Raw genomic sequence first — 14,699 nt, 5'->3', positions numbered from 1 at the left:
ATCTCACACAGAGATCTTGTTGTCTTTTCTTCATTCCCACGGATGGAAGGTAAATTTGGAAAAGAGTTCCTTGGTTCCAGCTACAAGAGTGGTCTTCTTGGGGACCATTATAGATTCCCTATCAATGAAGATATTTCTGACGGAGATCAGAAAGATCAAGATTCTTTCTGCTTGCCTCTCTCTTCAGTCTGCTGTTCGACCATCAGTGGGTCAATGTAAGGAGGTAATTGGTCTGATGGTTGCTTCCATGGATAACGTCCCCTTTGCTCGATTCCATTTGAGAGCTCTGCAGTTGTGCATGCTCAGTCAATGGAATGGGGATTATGCAGATCTGTCTCAGAAGATAATTCTAGATCAGTCGACGAGAGACTCTCTTCCGTGGTGGTTGTCTCAGGAACATCTGTCCCAGGGGACTTGCTTCTGGAGACCCTCATGGGTGATTGTGACCACTGACGCCAGCCTGATGGGCTGGGGAGCAGTCTGGGACTCATTGAAGGCACAGGGACTTTGGTCTCAGGAGGAATCTGCTCTCCCCATAAACATATTGGAGTTGAGAGTGATCTTCAATGCCTTGATGGCTTGGCCTCAACTGTCTTTAGCCCAGTTTATCAGGTTTCAGTTGGACAACATAACCTCAGTGGCTTACATCAACCACCAGGGAGGGACTTGGAGTCCCTTAGCTATGAAGGACGTGGCTCGGATCATTCAGTGGGCGGAGGCTCACAATTACTGTCTAACTGCCATCCACATTCCTGGGGTGGACAACTGGGAAGCGGATTTCCTGACCTTTCATCCCGGGGAGAAGGAACTCCATCAGGAGGTGTTCTCCAGGTTAACCATCAAATGGGGGGTACCAGAGTTGGATCTGATGGCGTCTCGACAGAACAAGAAGCTTCCAAAATATGGTTCAAGGTCAAGGAATCCTCAGGACTTCCTGATAGATGCTCTGACAGTTTCTTGGAACTTCAGGATGGCATTCTTATTTCCTCCGTTTGCTTTCCTTCCATGAGTCTTTGCTCGTATCAGGAGAGAGCGTTGGGGATTCTATTAGCTCCAGCGTGGCCTCACAGGATCTGGTATGCAGACCTAGTGGAGATGTTGTCTCTGCTACTGTGGAGACTACCCCTGAGGAAGGACCTTCTACTTTAAGGTCCTTTCCTTCATCCAAATCTCGTTTCTCTGAAGCTGACTGCTTGGAGATCGAACGCTTAATTCTATCTAAGTGTGTTTTTTCTGAGACGGCCATTAAGGCCATGATTCAGGCTCGTAAGCCTGTTACTAGAAAGATTTACTATAAGATATGGCGTAAATATATTTATTGGTGTGAATCTAAGGGCTAGTCATGGAGTAGAGCCAGGATTCCAAGAATTTTGTCTTTTCTCCAGGAAGGTCTGGAGAATGGTTTGTCTGTTAGTACTTTGAAAGGTCAGATTTCTGCCCTATCTATTTTGCTGCGCAAGCATCTGACGGACGTGCCAGATGTGCAATCCTTTTGTCAGGCCTTGGTCAGAATTAGGCCTGTGTTTAAGTCTGTTGCTCCACCTTGGAGCCTTAATCTTGTTCTTAGAGTTTTACAGCAGGCTCCGTGTGAGCCTCTGCATTCCATAGATATTAAGTTGTTATCTTAGAAGGTTTTGTTTCTTACTGCTATTTCTTCTGCTCGGAGAGTCTTGGAACTCTCAGCTTTGCAGTGCGATTCGCCTAACTCATTTTTCATGCAGATAAGGCAGTTCTCCATACTAAGTTTGCTTTTCTACCTAAGGTTGTTTCGGATAGAAATATAAATCAGGAAATTGTTGTTCCTTCTCTCTGTCCTAATCCTTCTTCTCATACAATTGTTGCACAACCTGGATGTTGTACGTGCTCTTAAATTCTATTTGCAGGCGACTAAGGATTTTTGCCAGTCCTCTTCATTGTTTGTTTTTCTGGAAAACGTAAGGGTCAGAAAACTACTGCTACTTCTCTTTCTCTTTGGTTGAGAAGTATAATGAGTTTGGCATATGAGACTCCTGGTCAGCAGCCTTCTGAGAGAATCACGGCTCATTCCACTAGGGCTGTATCTTCTTCTTGGGCTTTCAAAAATAAAGCTTCTGTGAAACAGATTTGCAAGGCTGCAACTTGGTCCTCTTTGCATACTTTTTCCAAATTTTCTAAATTTGATACTTTTGCTTCGGCTGAGGCTTATTTTGGGAGAAAGGTTCTTCAAGCGGTGGTGCCTTCTGTTTAGGTATACCTGTCTTGTCTCTCCCTAGTCCTCCGTGTCCTTTAGCTTGGGTATTGGTTCCCAACAGTAATTGAGGACTCTGTGGACTCACCATATCTTAGGAAAAAAAACTAAATTTATGCTTACCTGATAAAAAAATTTTGTTTCTGGATATGGTGAGTCCACGGCCCACCCTGTATTTTAAAGACAGTTTTTTTTTACTAAACTTCAGGCACCTCTACACCTTGTGTTACCTTTTTCTCCATTTTGCTTCGGTCGAATGACTGGGGTTTGTGGGAGGGAAGTGCTCTTTGCCTCCTCCTGCTGGCCAGGAGTGATATTCCCAACAATAATTGAGGATTCTGTGGACTCACCATATCCGGAAATAAATAAATTTATCAGGTAAGCATAAATTTTGTTTTTGACAATTCAGATAGAGCATGCAATTTTAAACAACTTTCCAATTTAATTCTAGTATCTAATTTGCTTCATTTACTTGCTATTCTTTATTGAAAAGAATACTCAGGTAGGCTCAGAAGCCTACTCGGAGCTAGCTGCTGATCTGTGGCTTCACATATATGTCATTGGTTCACCTGATGTATTCAACTAGTACAGTAGTGCATTGCTGTCTCTTCAAAATAGGATACCAATAGAATTTAAAAAAATTGATAATAGAAATTTGAAATGGTATGTTCTGTATTAATCATGAAAGAAACAATATGGGTTTAATGTCTCTTTAAGGCCCTCAAGAGTATTTGCTTGGCTACTATTATCCTCACAACCTCTTATGGGAAATTTAAAAGGAAGCTTTTAAATTTGCTCCAAGCATAATATTTATGTTCTTTCATATGATGAACCATTAGAATATAGCAGCATTGATCTCATGCACATTATATTTAACAGAACATACACAAACTTGTTCCTACTAAATGCTACAATGAATAAAAAAAGATAGATTTGTGCCCATGCTTGAGAGTGTCATTTTATTGCTTTGAGTCATGGACTAATTATATTAGTCTTGTTATCTTGCATATTATTTTCTTCCTCTGACTTATTTTCTAGTGACAAGATCACCAAATTAGTCATCTCAAAATAAAAAAAGGCTGAAGTGACAAAAAGCAAAAGAGGACTTTAGGTATAGAATATAATTGCTGACATTTTCAATACAGTTTGTATTTTACACCAATGAGATGGTATTAAACAATGTACTTACTGTAACATTTCAATTGAACAACTGGTCCCTAAAAAAATGTGACTAATTGTTGTTTTTAAATCCATTTCAACCCCTTGGCTGCTAGGGAAGGTGGCTATGCAACCTTCATGGTCATCCAAGGGGTTAATCACAGCATAACCATATACAAACCTTTGCATTATTTGCATACTAGTGGCTGAATTACTAATACTAACCACACCCTGCCACACAAATAGCATCTATGTAAATCTCACTAGGAAGTAGAAGCAGAATTAGGTAGATTTTGTTATTTTCCACATCTTTTTAGACAGCAGTAACAAATATAGTAAACTACTACTTGAACACATCTGAAAAATATATATAGAAAGGGGTATATTATTCAATATGTGTTTGCATTATGACAAGGGTACTGAAAAATTTGGGGTGTATAATTTGCCAGATGCCAAACTGCTCCCCACAATCAGATTATCTCAATATTGATCAAAATCTCTAGGAAGACAAATTATTCCATCTCAAATTTTGTTCTATGAAGTAGAGAGGTAGCTAAATTCTACAGAGTTAAATACTTAATATTTATTTCAGGACTGTATAATCTGTTTGTGACTATAGGCAATAATGGTTCATTTAAAATATCAAATTTAGCTAACTAACTCTAGTTTTGTTAAATAAATATGAAGCAAAATACACATTGGGTTAAAATCAAACAAGCTGAACAAGCAAATTCAGAAAATGAACTGGCATTTTTTTTTATAAATTTTGTGATCTAGAGAAATATAGAAAACTGAGTGCAAATGTAAAGGTAACTGATATGCCTAGTCTGAAAACAGAATATACCTTCAGTTTAAAATATAATTGAAAATGCTTTTTAAACGGACCTCATCTGAAAATAGCATTCAGAAGGTTAATTATAATATAGAGAAAAAAAGAACTAGGGAAGCGTAAATACAGCAAAAAGTAATTTGTAAAAGCCAAGGGCACAAACAAAGAGGGCGTGGGGAGTGGGAGGAACACAGCATAACACATAAAAGCCCAGAAGTAAATTCGCTCATCCATAGCAGTTGCACTGAAAACAGCATCTCTTTTGCATCACTTCTACAGCAGCAGGAAGCCCGAGACAGATTGTGGCTAATAAATAACTATCAGGAAACTAATAACTCTCTGGGAACAACATGAGTAAAATAACTGCATTGTGTTTAGGTTTCATTGTAATGGCTTTTGTGCTACCCACTCAGGTAAGCATCAAAACTTTATTGGATTATTTATGTATTATTTTGTTATCATTATTATTTTACCACTTAGTGTCTCCCAAACTCTTTATCTCTTCATATTATTTTTTCTCTTTTTTATTTCCTCTGGTGTTTGGCTGCTTTAATAAATATTTGTCTAATTTGATTATAATACCTATGAGGGTTGTTACTGGTATAAGTGGTAATTACCCCTGGGCTTTCCATATGCCCAGTTATTTTCAACCTGTGTTTGAAGCAATACTAGTGTGTGATCAAGTGTGAAAATATTAAATATAGTTTAATTATAATTTTATTTGTTTACGTTAAACCTAAAAAAGAAACATATCCATATATTTATTTATTTTATTTCCATGACCATATTGAAGCGTCACAAGGCAAATTACTGATTGCCTTGGGTTATAGGTAGAGAAATGCAATTCCTAGTTTTCTTGTATGAAACTGTTAAGTAATACAAAATGGGGAAAAAAAAGATGAAAACTAAATCTGTGTTCTTTTGAACAGATAAGATTTTGCATGCAGGGTTTTGCTGAATGGGACTTTCTACCATTGTAATAACAACTTATGGTGTTCAGCAATTTTAACAGTAATATTGATGTTTTATATATGTTCTAACACCCACACACCCTTCCACACATCCACACACACTCATATGAATTCGCTTTCAGTGAAGTTTTAGCACTATAATCAATAATAATATTATAGTGCAAGGCATAAATTCACATACCTTTACTTTATTGTATGTGTATGTTTATATATTTATCTCTCTCTCTCTCTCTCTCTCTCTCTCTCTCTCTCTCTCTCTCTCTCTCTCTCTCTCTCTCTCTCTCTATATCTATATCTCTCTCTCTCTCTCTCTCTCTCTATCTCTCTCTCTCTCTCTCTCTCTCTCTCTCTCTCTCTCTATATATATATATATATATATATATATATATATAGATGAAAAGAGTGAGAATAACTATCAACTATTTAATGAATAGCACCACAGAATAACACACACACACACACACACACACACACACACACATATATATATATATATATATATATATATATATATATATATATATATCTAAAAAAATGAGAAAGAAAGCGCACAAAGGCACCTACATAGTGCAAATCAATTTAATTTAAACAATAATACAGGGGTATATTAAAACTGCTCCCCGTAGGGTATCTACTCACAAGAGTCAACCTCAAACTTGTGAGGTATGTTTGAGCATGTAGTTTGAAAGTTCCGCTCAGAACCGCTTGCTATGAAAGTGCTTAATCAAAGAAGTCAGGACAAATCCAACCTGAATGCCGGGTGTCGCTGTCTGTAACTCGAGATCTGGACAAGTATTTCTCCCGGCCTCTTATTCCACTCACATCCCTTTTTGGTAGGAGTTTTTTTGGGATACAATCTTTCTTGAGCAAAATGGTCCGTGCAGATACAAACACAGCTGATCGCCCTCAGCGGTTCACCATTCTGAACCCTCAGCGGTTCACCATTCTGCCAGCACTATTTGCGATCAGCTGTGTTTGTATCTGCACGGACCATTTTGCTCAAGAAAGATTGTATCCCAAAAAAACTCCTACCAAAAAGGGATGTGAGTGGAATAAGAGGCCGGGAGAAATACTTGTCCAGATCTCGAGTTACAGACAGCGACACCCGGCATTCAGGTTGGATTTGTCCTGACTTCTTTGATTAAGCACTTTCATAGCAAGCGGTTCTGAGCGGAACTTTCAAACTACATGCTCAAACATACCTCACAAGTTTGAGGTTGACTCTTGTGAGTAGATACCCTACGGGGAGCAGTTTTAATATACCCCTGTATTATTGTTTAAATTAAATTGATTTGCACTATGTAGGTGCCTTTGTGCGCTTTCTTTCTCATTTTTTTAGATTTCTACCTTACTCCGTGAGATTCCGGAGGATTAATAAGATACAGCAGCCGACACCTACAATTGATCTGCACTATTACGTGGGATCCAACCAACTTATCCTTTTTATTGTGATTTATTATCTTATCATTATATATTTCATTCTGTTATATATTTTCAATGAATCAATATTATTTGATTATTTGAATGTTTTGATTTTGGCATCATCCAGATATTTATATTGTATTTTAAAAAAATAGGTTTATTTAGAGCGCAGTTCTGTGTTTTGAAAGAGAGGTTTTTTAACCCTTTGACATACACGCTTTTTTTGTTTCATATATATATATATATATATATATATATATATATATATATATATATATATATATATATATATAGGTAAATGAAGAGAGAGTGAATAACGTATGTACTGTTTAATGAATAACACCACAGAATAACATACAAAGGTGCCCTTTTAAGTAACACAATGGTGTCATTTATTTAAACTCTCAAGTGCAAAACAAAAAACTGTTTCAGTAAATTGAACCAAGAAAAAGAAATCAAACATTGAAAAAATATGTAAAATATTATGTTAAAGATTCTGGTTATCTCCCATGAGAGTAAATTTGAGATGGTAATTTTTTTTATGAAACAGGGATGTCAAACCTATTCACATATTGTGATGGATGTAGTGTAGTAATTTCCCACTTTAAGGACCAGAAAGAATATTTTAAGAAATGCTACTAATTGAAACAAAAATATATATTTGAATTAGCAAAGTATAAAAGTAACAATATATCTCATTATTTTTCCTTGCACATTGCCAGTAACTGAACTGCCTGGCCGCATGGTGCATTGATGTACTTGTGTTTTTGTACAGATCCAGAAAAAAACATGTATGAAAGACTTACCCCAATTCTCTCTCTTAGAATTACTTCTGGGAGATGAATATTGCTCATTTAAGATCACGTAACTGAAGTTCCTAAATTATTCACATGTTCTATATAACAGGAATGTGATATTTTGGGGATTTGAATCTACTGAAAATATTATTTTATAGATGTTTATTAAGAGGTTTATTATTTAATGTATCTTGTTTTTAAAAAATGCAAACATTTGTTGACTTATAACTTTCAGAGTTCTTTTTGGCCAAAACATGTAGCCCCCCCCTTCGTGAGTTCTACCCTAAAATATTTATTTATAGGATGTTTTTAAAATCAGTAATACTGTGCATATATACATTGATTCTATGTATAACCTATGTGAAAGATCAGTGGTGTTTTTTATATCAAATCCAGTTAACCCTTTCCAAGCTGTACTGGCTACATATTGCAAAATGAGTGCAAAATAAGTAATGTGTGGGCGCAGCCCAATCCTAATTAGCGTCTCTTTTGGAGGCACCTTTTAGAATTAGAATTATGGTCAGGCACTAAAAAGTAATTAAAATTTAGGAGCCCGTAAGAATATTTAGGAGCCAGACATACTTTTAGGGGCCAGAATAACCCAAAAAGTTATGAGCCAGTTACTCCCTGGCTCTTTGGTTTTTCAAGCCCTGGGGAATACATTTTAGTTTATCACTTTTATTTAACCTTTGGTTACTTTAGAACCACTGAAACATTGCAAACGAAAACTGTAGCTATTTCTATGCAATAGTTGGATCTTTATTTTAATAATGCTTATGTGAAATATATTAAGAGATTATGCCACGTATTTAATGTGTCTTCATAAAATATATATGTTTTTCTTTATATATATATTTCTGTCTATTAATTGAGCTATCAGGATGAATGATGAACAAAAAAAATATACAGCACTATGCAGACAGCATAGCAAAAAAGTAAAATGTTACCAGGGTGGGTGTGGTAGGATGGGTGAAAAAAATAAAATGTCCCGAACATGATATTATTGTAGAGAGAAATATACAATATACCTTAGTTGTTTCAACATCCTTCTATTTTTTTAACTTTTACTTTAAATCAACTTTCTGACTAAATATTCATAGTTTTTTCTATTCATTTTATGATATATGAAGGATCATATCACCCCTTTTTTCATATTAGGGGGCTCGGGTTTATGAATTTAATTTATGTTGACATTTTCAGTACCCCCATCTACTTGACATCACAAGGGTCTATTGATCCCTCATTTGATGGAGGAGTTTCTCTTCTTCATATAAGGGGTCACATGTCTTTCTAAATTGTGCAAGTACTGAGAAAAGGTCACCTTTACTGCTTATCCCAAGAGAAAGACTTTAGACATGTGCCCTTCCCCCCACCAATGCCTATATGGCTAAAATCTTGTGAAACACATTTTTGGTGAATTTGTGGCACATTTTTGTTTGGTGCATGTGCTAACCGAAAATGAGGAAGATAGGGCTCCAATAGTTTTTTTTATAGATAGCTTGGTCCTTGATCATGCAAAGCATCGTAGGATAGCAGGCGTATCTTGGTTAGTATGGATCATTTTATTGGCAAGCAGTGCAGGAGTGGAGGATGGGCGTCACATGGCACAATTTTGATACTGTAGTATAATGCTCACATTGATTTCAGGATAAGATGCAAAAACTATGTAAATGTATAATACATTCACAGGCTCTAAGTTTACTGCACTGCACAATGGATTAAATAGCAATGCATATTTTTGTGTGGCTGCAAAAAAATATTTCCCATTAGAAAATTGCAACTAGAAATGTACCAATTTAGTAAACAGACAGGCAAAAAGGCAGTGAAGGCCCAGCTCATGTAAAAGTTTACAATTGAAAGGGATGGAATACATTTAGGTTGGAGTAGATTATGAAGAGCTATAAGTAAGGATATGTACAGACCAATGGAGAAGAAGTATGAGTTAATTTAGCTACTACTCCTTAAAGGGACATAAATCCCAACATTTTTATTTAAAGATTCAAAAAGAACATACCATTTTAAACAGCCTCCCAATTTACTTTTATTATCAAATTTGTTTAATTCTCTTGGTATTCTTTGCTGGGAGCCAACTGATCACATCTAGTGAGCCAATGACAAGAAACAAATATTTGTAGAACCAATCAGCAGCTAGCTCCTATTAGTGTAGGGTGTGTACATATTATTTTTTTCAACAAAGGATACAAAAAGAACAAAGTTAATTTGAAATTAGAAGTCAGTTGAAAAGTGTCTTAAAATGAAATGCTTATATCTGAATCAAGCAAGTTTAATTTTGATTTCCCTATCCCTTTAAGTAAGAAAACACGCCTAGTGAAATAGATGCCTATCTTACACTAGATTTTAACACCCCTAAGCTACAAACCTACACATCTCAATTGGTTTACATCAATTAGAAAAAAATGAACGCATCATCTTTGTTTGAGATTTAATAGCATCATTCTTCACCAGTTTCTATTTATTTTTTTCTGCTGTGTTTCCCATGCATGGTTTTGTGATCATAGGTATTCAAATGGCCCATAGAGTGCACACTGTTACTGCAGAAGCAAATTAAATATTCACTTATTTACCTTTTGTATTGTTTTTTATTGTCATAGATTTCTATTAGGAGATACAAAAATCAAAATAACAGTTGTAATTATAGTCAAGACAACAATAATAATAAAGTTCTTAGAACAGCCACATTTAGATTTTCAAGATATAAATGTATAAATTAAACCACACAAAAGTAAATAAATGTTTATACTTCAATAACTTTATATCTTATTTTATACCTTAAATCTTCAAAATATCTTATCATGTATATTCTATAGTTCTCATTATATATAAAGCAAACAGATGTGTTCAAATCTGCAATCAACCTTATATATGGGTGCAGAAGGGAACCCATCTCACCATATCTATTGACCTGGAAAGAGAAATAAAAAACTAAATATACCAAACCAAACCTTCTCCCCTTCTCTCTAAACCCCTCTATTACTATTAAATTAAATTTACTCTTTGTATTGTTGATCTCATACAACTCACAGTATATTTCACCCTTTCTGCAAGCTTTATCTTTGTCACTAGCTAAAAATAATTTCAGTGTCATTAACCCTTCTTATGTTAAATATATCTTGGTATCGCCCTTGCTGATACTCTTTCAGAAATTTTTCTCTTAAATGATGTCCCCCTTCGTACCCTTGTGTAATTTTGCCTAGCCTCCTGGTTGTCCCATACGTGTCCCTCACGGCTTGGGATAATTACCACTTTAAAGATGAGCATATTACCTAAAATCTTATATATCTTTCAGGCTGCCCCTCTCCTCCTGTCTAGACCAAACCTTCTTTTGCTACAGAAATATTAAATCAGTATATTTTGGGGGAGGGAAAAAAACAGATTCAAAACACTATCTACATTCTGAGTAGCAATTTTATTCCAATGTTATTCTGCTGTTCATCTTTCCCACATTCTACATTGGAATCTTAAGCTGAGGGATACATTGTAGGTTGGCCTGGAGGAGGGCTGGTTGGAATTATACAGCTCTTTGATAGCAGAGACTCTAGGGGTTTGCGACTCTCTTCTTCATAAATGTGTACATTTTCCTCTCTTTCCTCTATCCCATCTCCACTGATTCCGCTCTGTAGTAACAAATCATATCTCTATCCCAAACTCACAAAAGCATTATGTATAGATGGTAAATACTCTCTTGTTCTCTTGTTTTCTGTTCTCAACTTACCCATTCGCTTCCTGACTTTTGTGTTTTCAATTGCATTTTTTTTATTAATCCTCATCCTGCCCAGAGAATCATGATCAAAACATAAACTATTTTTGAAACCCTAAGCTCCAGTTACAGACTAAAAGATAATATCTCCATTTCCTATAAGATCCTCTCAGACTGTGCGTATTAGTCATTTTCCCTCCTACACTGGGAAGAATATATTCATTACCAATAAATAAATAAAAAATCCTCCATTTCAGACTCTATGATGGAAACAAATATCAAACTGTGAACCAGATGACACCTCAACCCTACCCGATTTCACTTTATTTACCTTATGTTTTCCATAGATTGCAGGAGGGGGTGGGGAGAGGAGAGTTCACATAGTCACAACTGGTGGAACTGTACATTAATTAAGCCCTTTTCGACCCTGGTGATCTATATCATGGGACAGGTTCTGGAAAGCTCTCTATACCCCCTTTAAAAAAATGTATGATCTATCCTCCTCCTTTATCTTGTAAATATAAACTTGCTGTAAAATAATGCTGAACTGTGCTAAACATTTACTGGAAAGGGGAAGTGCGTTCTTCTGTCCTGGAAAGGGAAAATTTGGTAATGTAGACACTTAAAGGGACAGTCTACACCAGAATTTGTATTTTTTTAAAAGATAGATAATGCCTTTATTACCCATTCCCTAGTTTTGCATAACCAACACAGTTATATTAATACACGTTTTACCTTTGTGATTATCTTGTATCTAAACCTCTACAGACTGCCCCTTTTATTCAGTTCCTTTGACAGACTTACATTTTAGCCAATCATTACTGACTCCCAGGTAACTCCACGTGCGTGAGGAGAGTGTTATCTATATGACTCACATAAACTAACACCCTATAGTGGTGAAAAACTGTAAAAACACATTCAGCTTAGAGGCGGACTTCAAGGTTTAAGAAATTAGCATATGAACCTCCTAGGTTTAGCTTTCAACTAAGAATACCAAGAGAACAAAGTAAAATTGGTGATAAAAGTAAATTGGAAAGTTGTTTAAAATTATTTTGGACTAGACTGTCCCTTTAAATGAGAGAAGTATTATTATTGAACTAAAAAAGAGATAATTCAGATTTTCTTCCCTAAATTTGGAATTTTATAAGAATATGTTAATAACTTAAAACCTTGTCGCACCCCTCTTTATCTGTTTTTTTTCTCCTCCCCCTTTTTTCAAAGTGTTAATTTCATAAACTTTGCTTTATGGTTTGAGCGGGCACGAACTAACCATCTAATTACTACATATTTGAACCTAGTCTTCCTCTGCACTTAAATATTTTACTTGTATATTTAGTCTGATTGTTGTCTTTTATTATTCTTTAGTAATAATTTGTATCTTGGATGTCAGTGATTTTTACTTTTTATCTCCATTTCCCAGTTTTCCTATGTAAGTTGTTGTTTTATTTTTGGTTTAGTTTTACTGTTTTTAAACATTTTCTCCAATCATATTTCTTAAACTGGAAATATTATAGTTTTCATTGTCAAAAAACAGCCACTTCAGAAAGAAAAATGTTTTGTGTTGGCCTTATTATGTCATACCTTGGCTCCCATTTGTTATTTGGTTTGCTATTAATTTTTCTTACATTTGTTTACTTTAGGTACACAGTTCCACCAATTCATCGGAGGCAACGCAAAACTCAACTGTAGCAAATACCAGTGGATTTTCATCTGTTACAACTTCCACGAACATTAACGCTACTACAGCTCATGGCCGAGCAGACTCCTTGCACGTCTCTTCAGCTCTGTTCCTCAGCATTGCCTCAGCCTATGTATTACATTTCTGGTGCTAGGATACCATCATTCAAATCCACCTATAGCACCCTCCTCTTTTCTGCTCTTGTCTGTTATACCAGGCCAGATAATCATGCACAACATGGAAGAGTATACAGATTTTCCCCTGCAAATTTAAAATTTCATACCAACAATTCACTGCTAGCACCACCTTTATTGAGTGACTTTGCACTGACAAACTAATGCTCTAGAAGCTGAATGACGTGACAAGGCAATCACCTACTACACACACAGGTGGATGGTGGGCTCCAGTGTCAAGCCAACAAGTGTCACATTTCGTAAATGGACGTAGATGAGACATTATCCCTCAGTGAAACCTAACCCATATGCCAAGGCATAAATTATGAGCTAGAAGACAGATGAGACAGCATAACTGGGAGCCATCAAGAATCTTGAAGAAACAAAAGACTCAGAGACTGTTGTGGTCCTCTTAACCGAGTCAGATATATAGAGAGCAATGTTTATATGACATGAGGTATAAGTTGTAGAAATACATTTATAATCAATAATCTACATAAATATATTAGCTAAGTAAAACCATGATTTCTTTCTAAAATTAACTTTCCATTGGCATTGAGTGTCTAAAAGTGACTTACTTCTGTTACTTAATCAAATGCATGCAGCATATAACGTACACCAAGCAAACTGTAGGAATCAGCTTGCAGAAGAATTAACAATGAGATCAGGTGTTCTCTGTACAATGCACACATTCATTCCCCTGTATGAAAGGAGACCAAATGTATCCTGCATTATACAGCCAACTACATGCGGAAGCGTAACCTAGTCAATTTCTAAATAAATACACTTTTAGGCACTCATACTGTATGTACTTTACAGAGACCCCAGTAAATTATTGTGCAAACATACATTTTGTAATCATTTCAGTACAATAGTTTGTTTAATATGATTTACTAAGATTTTGTTTTTTGCAGATGACAAAATTGTAAATTAAGTACTTTGTTCATGAAGTTGATTGAAAATAAATTTCTTTGAAGATGCACATTTTGTAAAACTGCATACAAAATAATGCAGTGTTATTTCATCTACCATATAAAGCAAACTAGACTTTTATGTTACCTTATGATTTTTGTCAATAACCACACATGTTCCATACAATATTATAAAGCCCAACACCTCTTACCTGTTACCTTTTTAAGACTTTCAAATCATTCTTTTAAACAATAAAACCACTTGTGAATCGGATTTTTTTTTTAACAAGAATAGATCCCCACACTATCAGTAACACATAATAATGTATTATGTAACATCTGTGTCTCTGTGTCAGATTGACACCTTAGAACAGGACTTAATACACCAGTAACTGTATATGTTTACATCACCTTTTTGTCACAGTGGGTTATTTTGCTCTTACTGCTAATTAGAGTGCCTTAAGCCCTTCACTGCCAGTGACAATGGCAATCCATCGCTCCGCAGAGTGACAATGAAGGTGCTTAAGAATTGACATGTAAGTGTAATATTGTAACCAATAGGGTCATTGGGTTTGATTATTTTGGGGTTCTGTTGAAATGACTGTGTTACCAAATGTGCCAGGAAATATGAAGCCTTGCAATAATGCAGAAATATTTTGTGTTTAATTTAAACAAATTAAAAAATAAATATGAAATAATAAAAATACGCTTTAATAAAATCTTGATTTATGCCTTTTAATAGAGACTGGCAAATCTATAAAATAGTCTTTCTTTCTTTCTTTCTTTCTTTCTTTCTTTCTTTCTTTCTTTCTTTC

At 35.4% G+C, this 14,699-nt stretch overlaps 1 long non-coding RNA gene across 1 annotated transcript; it reads left to right on the top strand.

Annotated features, from left to right (window-relative positions):
* Nucleotides 1-4,458: 4,458 nt before the first annotated feature.
* LOC128655502 (uncharacterized) lies at nt 4,459-14,603 on the top strand. The gene is made up of 2 exons (XR_008401828.1): nt 4,459-4,627; nt 12,763-14,603. It is a non-coding gene; the product is annotated as an uncharacterized LOC128655502 (long non-coding RNA).
* The last annotated feature ends 96 nt before the right edge of the window (nt 14,604-14,699 follow it).

The sequence above is a fragment of the Bombina bombina genome, chromosome 4 (assembly GCF_027579735.1).
Source record: "Bombina bombina isolate aBomBom1 chromosome 4, aBomBom1.pri, whole genome shotgun sequence".
Taxonomy (NCBI): domain Eukaryota; kingdom Metazoa; phylum Chordata; class Amphibia; order Anura; family Bombinatoridae; genus Bombina; species Bombina bombina.
This window is presented reverse-complemented; position numbering and strand designations above follow the sequence as displayed.